Below are 13578 nucleotides of genomic sequence, written 5' to 3'. Positions count from 1 at the left end.
CCGCACCTAGCCTTGGCCGGGCTCCTCCTCCTCCATCCTTTATATACTGAGGCAAGGGGCACCCCAGAGACACACAAGTTGATCCACGTGATCTTATTCTTAGCCGTGTGCGGCGCCCCCATCCACCATAGTCCTTGATAATATTGTAGCGGTGCTTAGGCGAAGCCCTGCAGCAGTAGTACATCAAGATCGTCACCACGCCGTCATGCTGACGGAACTCTTCCCCGACACTTTGCTGGATCGGAGTCCGGGGATCGTCATCGAGCTGAACGTGTGCTAAAACTCGGAGGTGCCGTAGTTTCGGTGCTTGATCGGTCGGGCCGTGAAGACGTACGACTACATCAACCGCGTTGTGCTAACGCTTCCGCTGTCGGTCTACAAGGGTACGTAGATCACACTCTCCCCTCTCGTTGCTATTCATCACATGATCTTGCGTGTGCGTATGAATTTTTTTGAAATTACTACGTTCCCTAACAGTGGCATCCGAGCATAGGTTTTTGATGAGGACATCAATACAATTGTTACACCCACAGCCCCTGCTGCTATACATACTGGACCAATTACTAGAGCTCGTGCACGCCAACTAAATTACCAGGTACTTTCGTTTCTTGGTAATGATTCTAATGTTCATGAGAATATGATGCTGCCTAAATTTGATACATTTGTTTTCCTTACAAATGAAGGGCCTAGCTTGGAGAAGGATGAACATTGGAGCAAGAACAAGCATGGAGATGATGGCATGCGCAAGGGGAACAAGAACGGAGTTACAAGTGATGATTTCAGGACTTTGAAGCCACCATAATGGGTGCATGAAGCCTTGGACGAAATATACAAGATGCCACTTCATAAATTTCGTCCCGAGGCTATTTTAGGTGCTGCGTCACCTTATTATTGGGCCAGGCCCATGTAATTTCGAAATACATAAGTATAGGCTATTTTTAGAGTCCGTATGTGTGGGGAAACAAGAGATAGGGTTGATTTCGGACTCCTCCACCAAGGGCCACGAAATTCCCCCCTCTTCCTCCATATATACAGCCCTTAGGGCATCGTTTAGACTTTGGGTTTTGTTTAGATTAAAAGTTCGCTATAGCTGCAACTTCGCGTACTTCGTTTGTGTTCAATGACCAGACAAAGGCGTCACAGAACCCCACCTTGATCAATAAAGCTTTCATCTTATATTCGCAATATCCAGATTGCAATCTTAGTTTCTTGCTTGTTCTTCGTTTGCTTGCAGGAAACAGACCCTCGTGGTCAGGTTGATCGTGCTCCGGCGTGGTCAATAACCTCTCGGAGTTGGTTTAGCGATTGCTAAGGCGCGACGTCCTCGCACGTTCGTAGTCGGATCGTCAAAGTCGACTTCCACCAAAGCGAAATCCAACATCTCATCGAAAGACGGGACACCTTTGCCTCTATCAAGTGGTATCAGATTTCCAGGTTGCTCGGTGAGATTTTACAGTTTTTCGTAGTTTAGATCGAGTCTGTTCTTCATACCTATAGTCCACGAAAAAGCCACAAAAAAAAATTAGGGTTAGTTCATCATATCCGAACCAATCTGAGCCTTGCATAATCTTTTTAGGGTTTTGCTTTGTTGAATTTGCGGTTGCATCGTCGTGTCTAGTTGCTGGTCTTAGAGTCTAGTCTTTTAGAGTTTCGAGTTCTGGTCAAAAGTTGTCACGCCGCCGCCGCACCATCATCATCGCCCCTGCCATCTACCACCACCGCACCGAATCCGTATCCATATACCACCACCAATCCGTGTCCATATACCACCACCGATCCATATCCATATACTACCACCGCTACCACCACCGCTGCCATATACCACCACCATATATCCACCACCAATCCGAGTTCTTTGCTTATTAGGTTTGTTTTCGGGATCCATCTAGATTCCGATTCGTGTTTCCTTGCCGGAGTAGGTTTCGGAAAAAAAAAAGTTGGGTAGCCACGCTCCGTTTAGGCCCAAATTTTTTCGAAAACGCATTTTTCGAAAAAAAATTTGGCTATCCTATTTTTAGGTGTTTCTGAGTGTTTTGAGACAGGTGCCATTATAGGATGTTTTTTTTGACCCGTTTCCAGTTTTTGGGTCCGGGCAGTCGAAAAAAAAAAATTGGTCGAAAAAATTTCGTGCCCATCCTGTCAGTTTGAGCTAGGAAGAGTTTTGAGACACTCGCCATTATAGTGATTTTTCGCAAAAAAAAAAGCAGCGCAAAAAAAAGAGCGCAAAAAAAAAGAAAAAAGAGCGAAAAAAAATTCAGAGTGTGCTTTTCCCTTGTTTACGTGCCACGCCGTGATTTTGTTAGTGTTCTAGGCTCGCGTATCTAGCACAGTCTAGCCTAGGACCAGCACAGTACCGTCGTTGAGCGTTTATTCAACTTTGCATCTCTGAATTGATTATTGCTGACCCTTTTTGCTACCATATTATAAGCCTTCCCAGCTCTAGTTTTATTTGTACCAACAATTCTCAGAATCAAGTCGATGTTTTTGAGCGCCAAGAGAAGGCAGAAAAACTACAAGCTGTTAGACTAGCTAATGAGAAGAAGCAAAGTCACGTGGAGCATGTAGATGAAAAGGAAAAGATTTCCAACCCAAACACGTTTCATCAAGGTATACAACAATTTGTGTGTTTTTCTTGGTTGCCTCGTACAGAACAAGGCCAGGTCCCACAAGCAGAGGAGATATATTTTGTTGAGACTAATGATGGAATCCTAGTCTGCTACTCACGTTCAAGACCACCAGAGCTGGATGTACACGTCCAAAGATTTCGATGGAGGAGGTTATGATAGGGGCAAAGGTGTCCCGTCTTTCGATGAGATGATGGATATCGCTTTGGTGGCAGTCGACTTTGACGATCCGACTACGAACGTGCGAGGACGTCGCGCCTTAGCAATCGCTAAACCAACTCCGAGAGGTTATTGACCACGCCGGAGCACGATCAACCTGACCACGAGGGTCTGTTTCCTGCAAGCAAACAAAGAACAAGCAAGAAACTGAGATTGCAATCTGGATATTGCGAATATAAGATGAAAGCTTTATTGATCAAGGTGGGGTTCTGTGACGCCTTTGTCTGGTCGTTGAACACAAACGAAGTACGCGAAGTTGCAGCTATGGAGAACTTTTAATCTAAACAAAACCCAAAGTCTAAACGATGCCCTAAGGGCTGTATATATGGAGGAAGAGGGGGGAATTTCGTGGCCCTTGGTGGAGGGGTCCGAAATCAACCCTATCTCTTGTTTCCCCACACATACGGACTCTAAAAATAGCCTATACTTATGTATTTCGAAATTACATGTGCCTGGCCCAATAATAAGGTGATGCAGCACCTAAAATAGCCTCGGGACGAAATTTATGAAGTGGCATCTTGTATATTTCGTCCAAAGCTTCATGCATCCATTATGGTGGCTTCAAAGTCCTGAAATCATCACTTGTAACTCCGTTCTTGTTCCCCTTGCGCATGCCATCATCTCCATGCTTGTTCTTGCTCCAATGTTCATCCTTCTCCAAGCTAGGCCCTTCATTTGTAAGCAAAACAAATGTATCCAATTTAGGCAGCATCATATTCTCATGAACATTAGAATCATTACCAAGAAACGAAAGTACCTGGTAATTTAGTTGGCGTGCACGAGCTCTAGTAATTGGTCCAGTATGTATAGCAGCAGGGGCTGTGGGTGTAACAATTGTATTGATATCCTCGTCATCCTCCCCTTCTTGAAATGAAGTCGTCCTCGACGGAAGTTCATCTTCCTCACCCAAATAAGGCTTCAAATCTGCAATGTTAAAAGTGGGACTAACCCCAAAATCTGCAGGCAGCTCAAGTTTATATGCATTATCATTTATTTTCTCTAACACCTTAAAGGGACCATCAGCACGTGGCATTAACTTTGATTTGCGCAAATCAGGAAATCTATCCTTACGCAAATGTAACCAAACAAGATCTCCAGGTGCAAACACAACATGTTTTCTACCCTTATCTCCAGCAAGTTTATATTTAGCATTCATACGCTCAATGTTTTCCTTAGTTAACTCATGCATTTTTAAAATAAATTCAGCACGTTGTTTAGCATCAAAATTAACCTTCTCCGAAGATGGAAGAGCCAACAAATCAATAGGTGCACGAGGTAGGAAACCATACACAACTTCAAAAGGGCACATCTTAGTAGTAGAATGCAATGAACGATTATAAGCAAATTCAATATGAGGCAAGCATTCCTCCCACATTTTCTTATTATTCTTCAAAACAGCCCTAAGGATAGTAGACAACGTTCTATTGACTACTTCAGTTTGTCCATCAGTTTGGGGGTGACAAGTAGTACTAAAAAGCAGTTTAGTCCCCAACTTAGCCCATAAACATCTCCAAAATTGGCTAAGAAATTTAGTATCACGATCTGAAACAATAGTATTTGGCACACCATGCAAGCGAATAATTTCACGAAAGAACAAATCAGCAACACTAACAGCATCATCGCTTTTATGACATGGTATAAAGTGTGCCATTTTCGAGAATCTATCCACAACAACAAATATGCTATCCCTCCCCTTCTTTGTTCAAGGTAAACCTAAAACAAAGTGCATAGATATATCCTCCCAAGGAACACTAGGTACAGGCAAAGGCATATATAAACCATGAGGATTGAGTCGTGACTTAGCTTTTTGACATGTAGTGCAGCGAGCAATAAAACGCTCAACATCCCGTCTCATCTTTGGCCAAAAGAAATGTGTAGCAAGTACGTCCTCCGTCTTCTTCACGCCAAAGTGTCCCATTAATCCTCCTCCATGCGCCTCCTGCAACAACAAAAGACGAACGGAGCTAGCTGGAATGCATAGCTTGTTAGCACGAAACACAAATCCATCGTTAACGACGAACTTGTTCCACATTCTTCCTTCTTTACAATTCTGCATTACATCTTTAAAATCAGCATCATGCACATATTGATCTTTGATGGTCTCCAAACCAAATATTTTGAAGTCAAGTTGTGAAAGCATAGTATAGCGGCGAGACAATGCATCAGCAATAACATTTTCTTTTCCCTTCTTGTGTTTAATGACATAAGGAAAAGTCTCAATGAATTCAACCCATTTAGCATGTCTACGATTCAGTTTAGCTTGACTTTTAATATGTTTCAAAGATTCATGATCAGAATGTATAACAAATTCTTTGGGCCATAAATAATGTTGCCATGTTTCTAGAGTCCGAACAAGAGCATATAATTCTTTATCATAAGTAGAATAATTCAGACTATGCCCACTCAATTTTTCAGAAAAGTATGCAACAGGTTTGCCATCTTTTAATAACACACCGTCTAATCCAATTCCACTAGCATCACATTCAAGCTCAAAAGTCTTATTAAAATCAGGAAGTTGGAGTGAAGGAGCATGTGTCAACTTATCTTTCAATACCGAGAAGGCTTCTTCCTGTGCGGTACCCCAAAGAAAAGGCACATCTTTCTTTGTAAGCTCATTGAGAGGTGCAGCAATGGTGCTGAAATCTCTCACAAAACGCCTATAGAATCCAGCGAGGCCAAGAAAACTCCTCACTTGTGTGACCGTTTTGGGCTGCGGCCAACTCTCAATAGCTTCAATCTTGGCTTTATCAACTTCAATTCCCTGTGGAGTAACAACATAGCCAAGAAAAGATACTCGGTCGGTGCAAAAGGTGCACTTCCCAAGGTTACCAAACAAATGTGCATCACGTAGAGCAATAAAAACAACACGTAAATGTTCCAAATGTTCTTCCAAAGATCTGCTATAAATCAATATGTCATCAAAGTAAACTACCACAAATCGTCCAATGAAAGCACGTAAAACTTCGTTCATTAATCTCATGAAAGTACTAGGTGCATTAGTTAACCCAAAAGGCATGACTAACCACTCATATAATCCAAACTTAGTTTTAAATGTTGTTTTCCATTCATCTCCCAATTTCATACGAATTTGATGGTATCCACTACGCAAATCAACTTTGGAGAATATTGTAGAGCCACTCAATTCATCAAGCATGTCATCGAGCCTAGGAATAGGATGACGATAACGAATAGTAATATTATTAATGCCTCTACAATCAACACACATACGTGATGTACCATCCTTTTTCGGCACTAGAATAATAGGAACAGCACAAGGACTAAGGGATTCACGTATATAACCTTTGTCGAGAAGCTCTTGTACTTGATGCATAATCTCCTTCGTCTCCTCTGGATTGGTACGGTATGGTGCACGGTTTGGCAGTGAAGCACCGGGAATTAAGTCAATCTGATGCTCAATCCCTCGAATAGGCGGTAATCCCGGTGGCACGTCTTGTGGAAAGACATCAGCGAACTCCTGCAAAATGTTAGTGACAGCAGGAGGCAAAGAGGAAGGCACGTCCTCGAATGAAAATAATGCCTCTTTGCACACAAAAGCATAGCAAACAGATTTGCTGAAATCTAGCTCATCAATATCAGATTTGGTGGCAAATAAACATGCACTTTTCAATTTAATTTCAGAAGCAACACTAGATGGTTTATTATTAGGCTTCATTTGTTGCTCAAATTCTTTTGCCACAATCTGATTTTCACTCTTATTCTTCTCCTGTTTTGCTTTATTAGCTCTATTAATATCATCTTTCAAAATGGAATCAGGAGTCATAGGAAGCAAAGTAATATTTTTATCCTTATGAACAAGAGTATAGTGATTGTTTCTACCATGGTGTACAGAGTTTTTATCAAATTGCCATGGTCTACCAAGTAATAAGGAACATGCTTGCATAGGTACCACAACACAATCAACATAATCAGCATATGTAGAGATACTAAAATGCACACGAAGAGTACGTGTTACCTTAACCTTGCCGCTGTTGTTGAACCATTGGATGTAGTAAGGATGTGGATGTGGTCTTGTGGTGAGAGAAAGCTTCTCCACCATCTCCATGCTAGCCAAGTTGTTGCAGCTCCCTCCGTCTATTATGACGCGCACAGAACGTTCCTTCACAACTCCCTTGGTATGGAACAAATTGTGCCTCTAATTTTGCTCAGCTTGTGTGACCTGCACACTCAAAACACGTTGAGCAACTAAACATTCATGCCTGTCAGCGTCTTCAGGAGCCATGTATTGTGTCTCATGATCAGAATCATCTCCACCATGTTCTTCACGTGTAATAAGAGCCAAAGTCTCCTCATCATAGTCACTAGCGGACTCATAATCACCATCCGCGGTAGCAATCATCACACGCGGAGATTTGCATTCTCTCGCATAATGACCTCCTCCCTTACAACGACGACAAATAATATCACTTGTGTGCCCTGTTGATGCCATGGAAGAAGAAGAACTCTGTGCAGGCCCAGCAGGTGCGCTCTTGGCAGATAATAGTGGTTGTGCCTGTTTTCTTGTATCACGACTGGAGGAGGCACCTGATTGAGGTGCTGGTGCAGTTGAAGTAGAAGATGCACGCGGTGTCCATGATGAAGGTCGGCCTGCAGAAAAGTTAGATCGCGCCAATGCTTGTCGATCCTGCACTTCACGTTCAGCTTTACAAGCAAGATGAAATAAACGAGTGATATTAGTATACTCCTTATAGTCTAGAATGGTCTGAATCTCTCTATTTAATCCACCCAGAAAACGTGCAAGCATAGTTTCATTCTCCTCAACAATACCACATCTAATCATGCCAGTTTGTAATTCCTGATAATATTCTTCTACAAAAATTTTCCCTGTCTTAAACGCTGCAATTTTTGAAGCAATTCACGTTGATAATATGGTGGAACCCAACGCGTACGCATAGCAGTTTTCAAAGCAGCCCAAGTAGTTGGAATAGGATATAATCTACAATGTTCAGACCACCATACACATGCAAAACTAGTGAAAGCACAAACAGGAGCAGCAACTCGTCTCTCCTCGGGATATTGTAAACATGTAAAACGTTGTTTAGTTTCTAACTCCCAAGTAAGATATATATTAGGAACATATCTACCCTCAAATGGTGGAATATTCAGTTTCAGTTTAGGAATATGGACATCATCTCGTACCTGAGGTGGTGGTGCAGGCCTACCATTACGAATATATACCTGAGGTCGACCCGCTGGTGGTGGTGCTGGTGGGTGCACGTAGTTCTGATTTTGATCAACCTCATCCTCATTATCGCCCGCATACTCATCATCCTCCTGGGTACCAGCAGCAGCAGTAGCAAGAGCCAAAGAAGCATCAATAACAGGAACAGCAGCACCAGAAGTTTGGCCATCCTCAATAGGAACACGCTTCGCTCGTCCATACTGATTCGGAAGGATGCGTTGTTGTTGGTGTTGCAGAGGTGCGATAGGTGCTGTCGGCGGTGGTGGTGGTAAACGCGCGAGCAATTCATTAAACTTGCTATCAAGCTTTGTTTCGAACGTCTTCTCCATGCCATATATCTTCTCCATGGCCTCGTCAAATCTGTTTAGCACATCTTGCACCTGTCCACTCATCATTTGCTGAAATTTATCATGTAGCTGTTTGTTCGTCAGGTTCTGCCAATCAGTCTCATCGGCTTGTGATCCTACCATGGTTAGCAGCAAATAGAAAGACACAAGAATATGATCCTACAGACTACTAAGAAGTGGTGGTGGTGTATCACAAACCCGTCAAGCAAATCTCAAATTCTTACCAGTTCTTACCCAGCAGCAGGTGGTGATCGGCAACCATTGTAGTCAAAACTCTCAAAGCTTGGATAGAGCGATTACCAGGGAGAGTCAAACGCACGACGTAGATGTATGTGGAACTGGGAAGGCTTATAATATGGTAGCAAAAGGGGTCAGCAAAAATCAATTCAGAGATGCAAAGTTGAATAAACGCTCAACGACGGTACTGTGCTAGTCCTAGGCTAGACCGTGCTAAAGACGCGAGCCTAGAACACTAACAAAATCACGGCGCTGCACGTAAACAAGGGAAAAGCACACTCTGGAATTTTTTTTTCGCTCTTTTTTTGCGCTCTTTTTTTTGCGCTGCTTTTTTTTTGCGAAAAATCACTATAATGGCGAGTGCCTCAAAACTCTTCCTAGGTCAAACTGACAGGATGGGCACGAAATTTTTTCGACCAATTTTTTTTTTCGTTTTTTCGACTGCCCGGACCCAAAAACTGGAAACGGGTCAAAAAAAACTTCCTATAATGGCACCTGTCTCAAAACACTTAGAAACACCTAAAAATAGGATAGCCAGAAATTTTTCCGAAAAATGCGTTTTCAAAAAATTTTGGGCCTAAACGGAGGGTGGTTTCCAGACTCTTTTTTTTCGAAACCTACTCCGGCAAGGAAACACGAATCGAAAACTAGATGGATCTCGAAAACACACCTAATATGCAAGGAACTCGGATTGGTGGTGGGTATATGGTGGTATATGGCAGCGGTGGTGGTATATGGCAGCGGTGGTAATATATGGATATGGATCGGTGGTGGTATATGGATACGGATTGGTGGTGGTATATGGATACGGATTCGGAGCGGTGGTGGTAGGTGACAGGGGCGATGATGATGGTGCGGTGGCGGCGTGACAACTTATGACCAGAACTCGAAACTCTAAAAGACTAACGCTAAGACCAGCAACTAGACACGACGATGCAACCGCAAATTCAACAAAGCAAAACCCTAAAAAGATTATGCAAAGGCTTAGATTGGTTCGGATATGATGAACTAACCCTAATTTTTTTTGGCTTTTTCGTGGACTGTAGGTATGAAGAACAGACTCGATCTAAACTACGAAAAACTGTAAAATCTCACCGAGCAACCTGAAAATCTGATACCACTTGATAGGGGCAAAGGTGTCCCGTCTTTCGATGAGATGATGGATATCACTTTGGTGGCAGTCGACTTTGACGATCCGACTACGAACGTGCGAGGACGTCGCGCCTTAGCAATCGCTAAACCAACTTCGAGAGGTTATTGACCACGCCGGAGCACGATCAACCTGACCACGAGGGTCTGTTTCCTGCAAGCAAACGAAGAACAAGCAAGAAACTGAGATTGCAATCTGGATATTGCGAATATAAGATGAAAGCTTTATTGATCAAGGTGGGGTTCTGTGACGCCTTTGTCTGGTCGTTGAACACAAACGAAGTACGCGAAGTTGCAGCTATGGCGAACTTTTAATCTAAACAAAACCCAAAGTCTAAACGATGCCCTAAGGGCTATATATATGGAGGAAGAGGGGGGAATTTCGTGGCCCTTGGTGGAGGGGTCCGAAATCAACCCTATCTCTTGTTTCCCCACACATACGGACTCTAAAAATAGCCTATACTTATGTATTTCGAAATTACATGGGCCTGGCCCAATAATAAGGTGACGCAGCACCTAAAATAGCCTCGGGACGAAATTTATGAAGTGGCATCTTGTATATTTCGTCCAAGGCTTCATGCACCCATTATGGTGGCTTCAAAGTCCTGAAATCATCACTTGTAACTCCGTTCTTGTTCCCCTTGCGCATGCCATCATCTCCATGCTTGTTCGTGCTCCAATGTTCATCCTTCTACAAGCTAGGCCCTTCATTTGTAAGCAAAACAAATGTATCCAATTTAGGCAACATCATATTCTCATGAACATTAGAATCATTACCAAGAAACGAAAGTACCTGGTAATTTAGTTGGCGTGCACGAGCTCTAGTAATTGGTCCAGTATGTATAGCAGCAGGGGCTGTGGGTGTAACAATTGTATTGATGTCCTCATCAGGTTACTTTCCTTAAGAGATATCGGCTGGGGGCCACCAAAGAAATTACGTTTAATTATATTTGCCATTTTTTTTGTAATGATTATCTGCTAAAATAAAGCACATGATCAGGATTTCCTTGCTTAGTTATTTCGTTGAGAGTTAGAGATAACGAGAGGTATTGTTAGGCTAACTTATTAGCCAAGTTTGAGTCGGTTGTACTAGTAATATAAATAGCCATGGTAAGGCCATGTAATAGGGAGGTTATTTTTTTTATATGAATTAGACACCACGTGTGTTCCGGCCGCTGGCCATTATCGAGTTTTGAGAAATCTTGTCAAAAGTCTATACTGGCGTGTGAGTTCCTGCGACGCGACACGTAGGAGATTACAAGCTGAACCTATACGGTTCGTCTACGTTATTCCTTCACATCGAGGGGTTGGCGTGTTGTTTTTGCGAGGTTTGTGAACATCTTTGTAAACCCGCATCTAGTTCTTGCTGCGATGGAGTTTTGTGCCGTGAAAGATCGGGCCAACAACGGATCGATCCTCGTCTCGAGGTTCGCTCCACATCAGAGGTGTGTTATTACAAGATGGCAAATCTGTTGCATACTTTTCTGAAAAATTGAGTGGGTGATGAGGACATGACTACCTTGGATATGACCAAAAATATTGCATATATGCATATTTGTCAGGTGATTTCTAGTGCAAACTATTCAATAATCTATTTATGTTATCCAGAACAAAAATACTTCACACACTTTTGTGTTTTGTCTAATTGCAGGTGTATGGGACATTTGTACAATCCACATATGAAGATAAGGAAGAAAGAGATGTTTATTTGCTGTCCAAAAAGTTCTCTCACGTCACTTTTGGCCCAAGAGAAGATAGAGTCCAAGTCTCTCACGTTCTGGATTCAGATTCGGACTGCACAGACATACCTGACTCAAAACGCACACAAGTTTTTCATACGGACTCCAAATTGGGTGATTCTTTTTTTGTTGGAAACTAGATTTCGTGCACTTTCCAACCCAACTGGAATCACCTTCAAATTCGTCCGGAGCGTTGAGTTGTGGACGAAACAATCTGATGCTGCAGCAGAATCCGAGTCAAACTACAAGTCCAAAGGTGTTACATCACCTCCAATTGGGCCCATTGGCCTTGTACGACCTAGATTTAGTTTTAGGCTGCCTTGGGACGTCCTCCCACCTCCTTGGCCGCCACCCCTTGCTCCTATATAAGTAGATCCATCTAGTAGCTTTTCCTTGGGATTTGTTTAGTTAAAAGTTAGCCATTGCAACTTCGTGTACTTCGTTTGTGTCCAACGACCAGACCAAGACCGCTTCCGGATCCCCACCATTATCAATACTTCATATATATTTGCAATATTCAGATTGCTTTATCATATTCTTGCTCGTTCTTCGATTGCTTGCAGGAATAGACCTTCGTGGTTAGGCTGACCGTGCTTCCAGCATCGTCAGTAACCTCAGGAGATTGGTTTAGCGATTGCTAAGGCGCAACGTCGTGCACGTTTGTAGTCGGATCGTGAAAGTCGTCTCCACCCAATTCGGAGTCCGTATGAAAAACTTGTGTGCGTTTTGAGTCAGGTATGTCTGTGCAGTCCGAATCTGAATCCAGAACGTGAGAGACTTGGACTCTATCTTCTCTTGGGCCAAAAGTGACGTGAGAGAACTTTTTGGACAGCAAATAAACATCTCTTTCTTCCTTATCTTCATATGTGGATTGTACAAATGTCCCATACACCTGCAATTAGACAAAACACAAAAGTGTGTGAAGTATTTTTGTTCTGGATAACATAAATAGATTATTGAATAGTTTGCACTAGAAATCACCTGACAAATATGCATATATGCAATATTTTTGGTCATATCCAAGGTAGTCATGTCCTCATCAGTGGGCCTAGTCTGAACTACTCTACTTATGATAAAGAATTATATGCTCTTGTTCGGACCTTAGAAACATGACAACATTATTTATGGCCCAAGAAACTTGTTATACATTCTGATCATGAATCTTTGAAACACATTAAAAGTCAAGCAAAATTGAACTGTAGACATGCTAAATGGGTTGAATTCATTGAGACTTTCCCTTATGTCATAAAACACAAGAAGAGTAAAGAAAATGTTATTGCTGATGCATTGTCTCGTCGTTATACTATGCTATCACAACTTGACTTTAAAATATTTGGTTTGGAGACCATCAAAGATCAATATGTGCATGATGCTGAATTTAAAGATGTATTGCAGAATTGTAAGGAAGGGAGAACTTGGAATAAGTTCATTCTTAACGATGGATTTGTGTTTCGTGCTAACAAGCTATGCATTCCAGCTAGCTCCGTTCGTCTTTTGTTGTTGCAGGAGGGGCATGGAGGAGGATTAATGGGACACTTTGGCGTCAAGAAGATAGAGGATATACTTGCTACACATTTCTTTTGGCCAAAGATGAGACGGGATGTTGAGCGTTTTGTTGCTCGCTGCACTACATGTCAAAAAGCTAAATCACGACTCAATCCTCATGGTTTATATATGCCTTTGCATGTACCTAGTGTTCCTTGGGAGGATATATCTATGGACTTTGTTTTAGGTTTACCTCGAACAACGAAGGGGAGGGATATCATATTTGTTGTCGTGGATAGATTTTCTAAAATGGCACACTTTATACCATGTCATAAAAGCGATGATAAGGTTAATGTTGCCGATTTGTTCTTTCGTGAAATTATTCGCTTGCATGGTGTGCCAAACACTATTGTTTCAGACCATGATACTAAATTTCTTAGCCACTTTTGGAGATGTTTAAAACTGCTTTTTATTACTACTTGTCACCCCCAAACTGATGGACAAACTGAAGTAGTCAATAGAACATTGTCTACTATGCTTAGGGCTGTTTTCAAGAATAATAAGAAAATATGGGAAGA

Source organism: Triticum aestivum, unplaced genomic scaffold (assembly GCF_018294505.1).
Source record: "Triticum aestivum cultivar Chinese Spring unplaced genomic scaffold, IWGSC CS RefSeq v2.1 scaffold144447, whole genome shotgun sequence".
Lineage (NCBI taxonomy): Eukaryota > Viridiplantae > Streptophyta > Magnoliopsida > Poales > Poaceae > Triticum > Triticum aestivum.
This window is presented reverse-complemented; position numbering follows the sequence as displayed.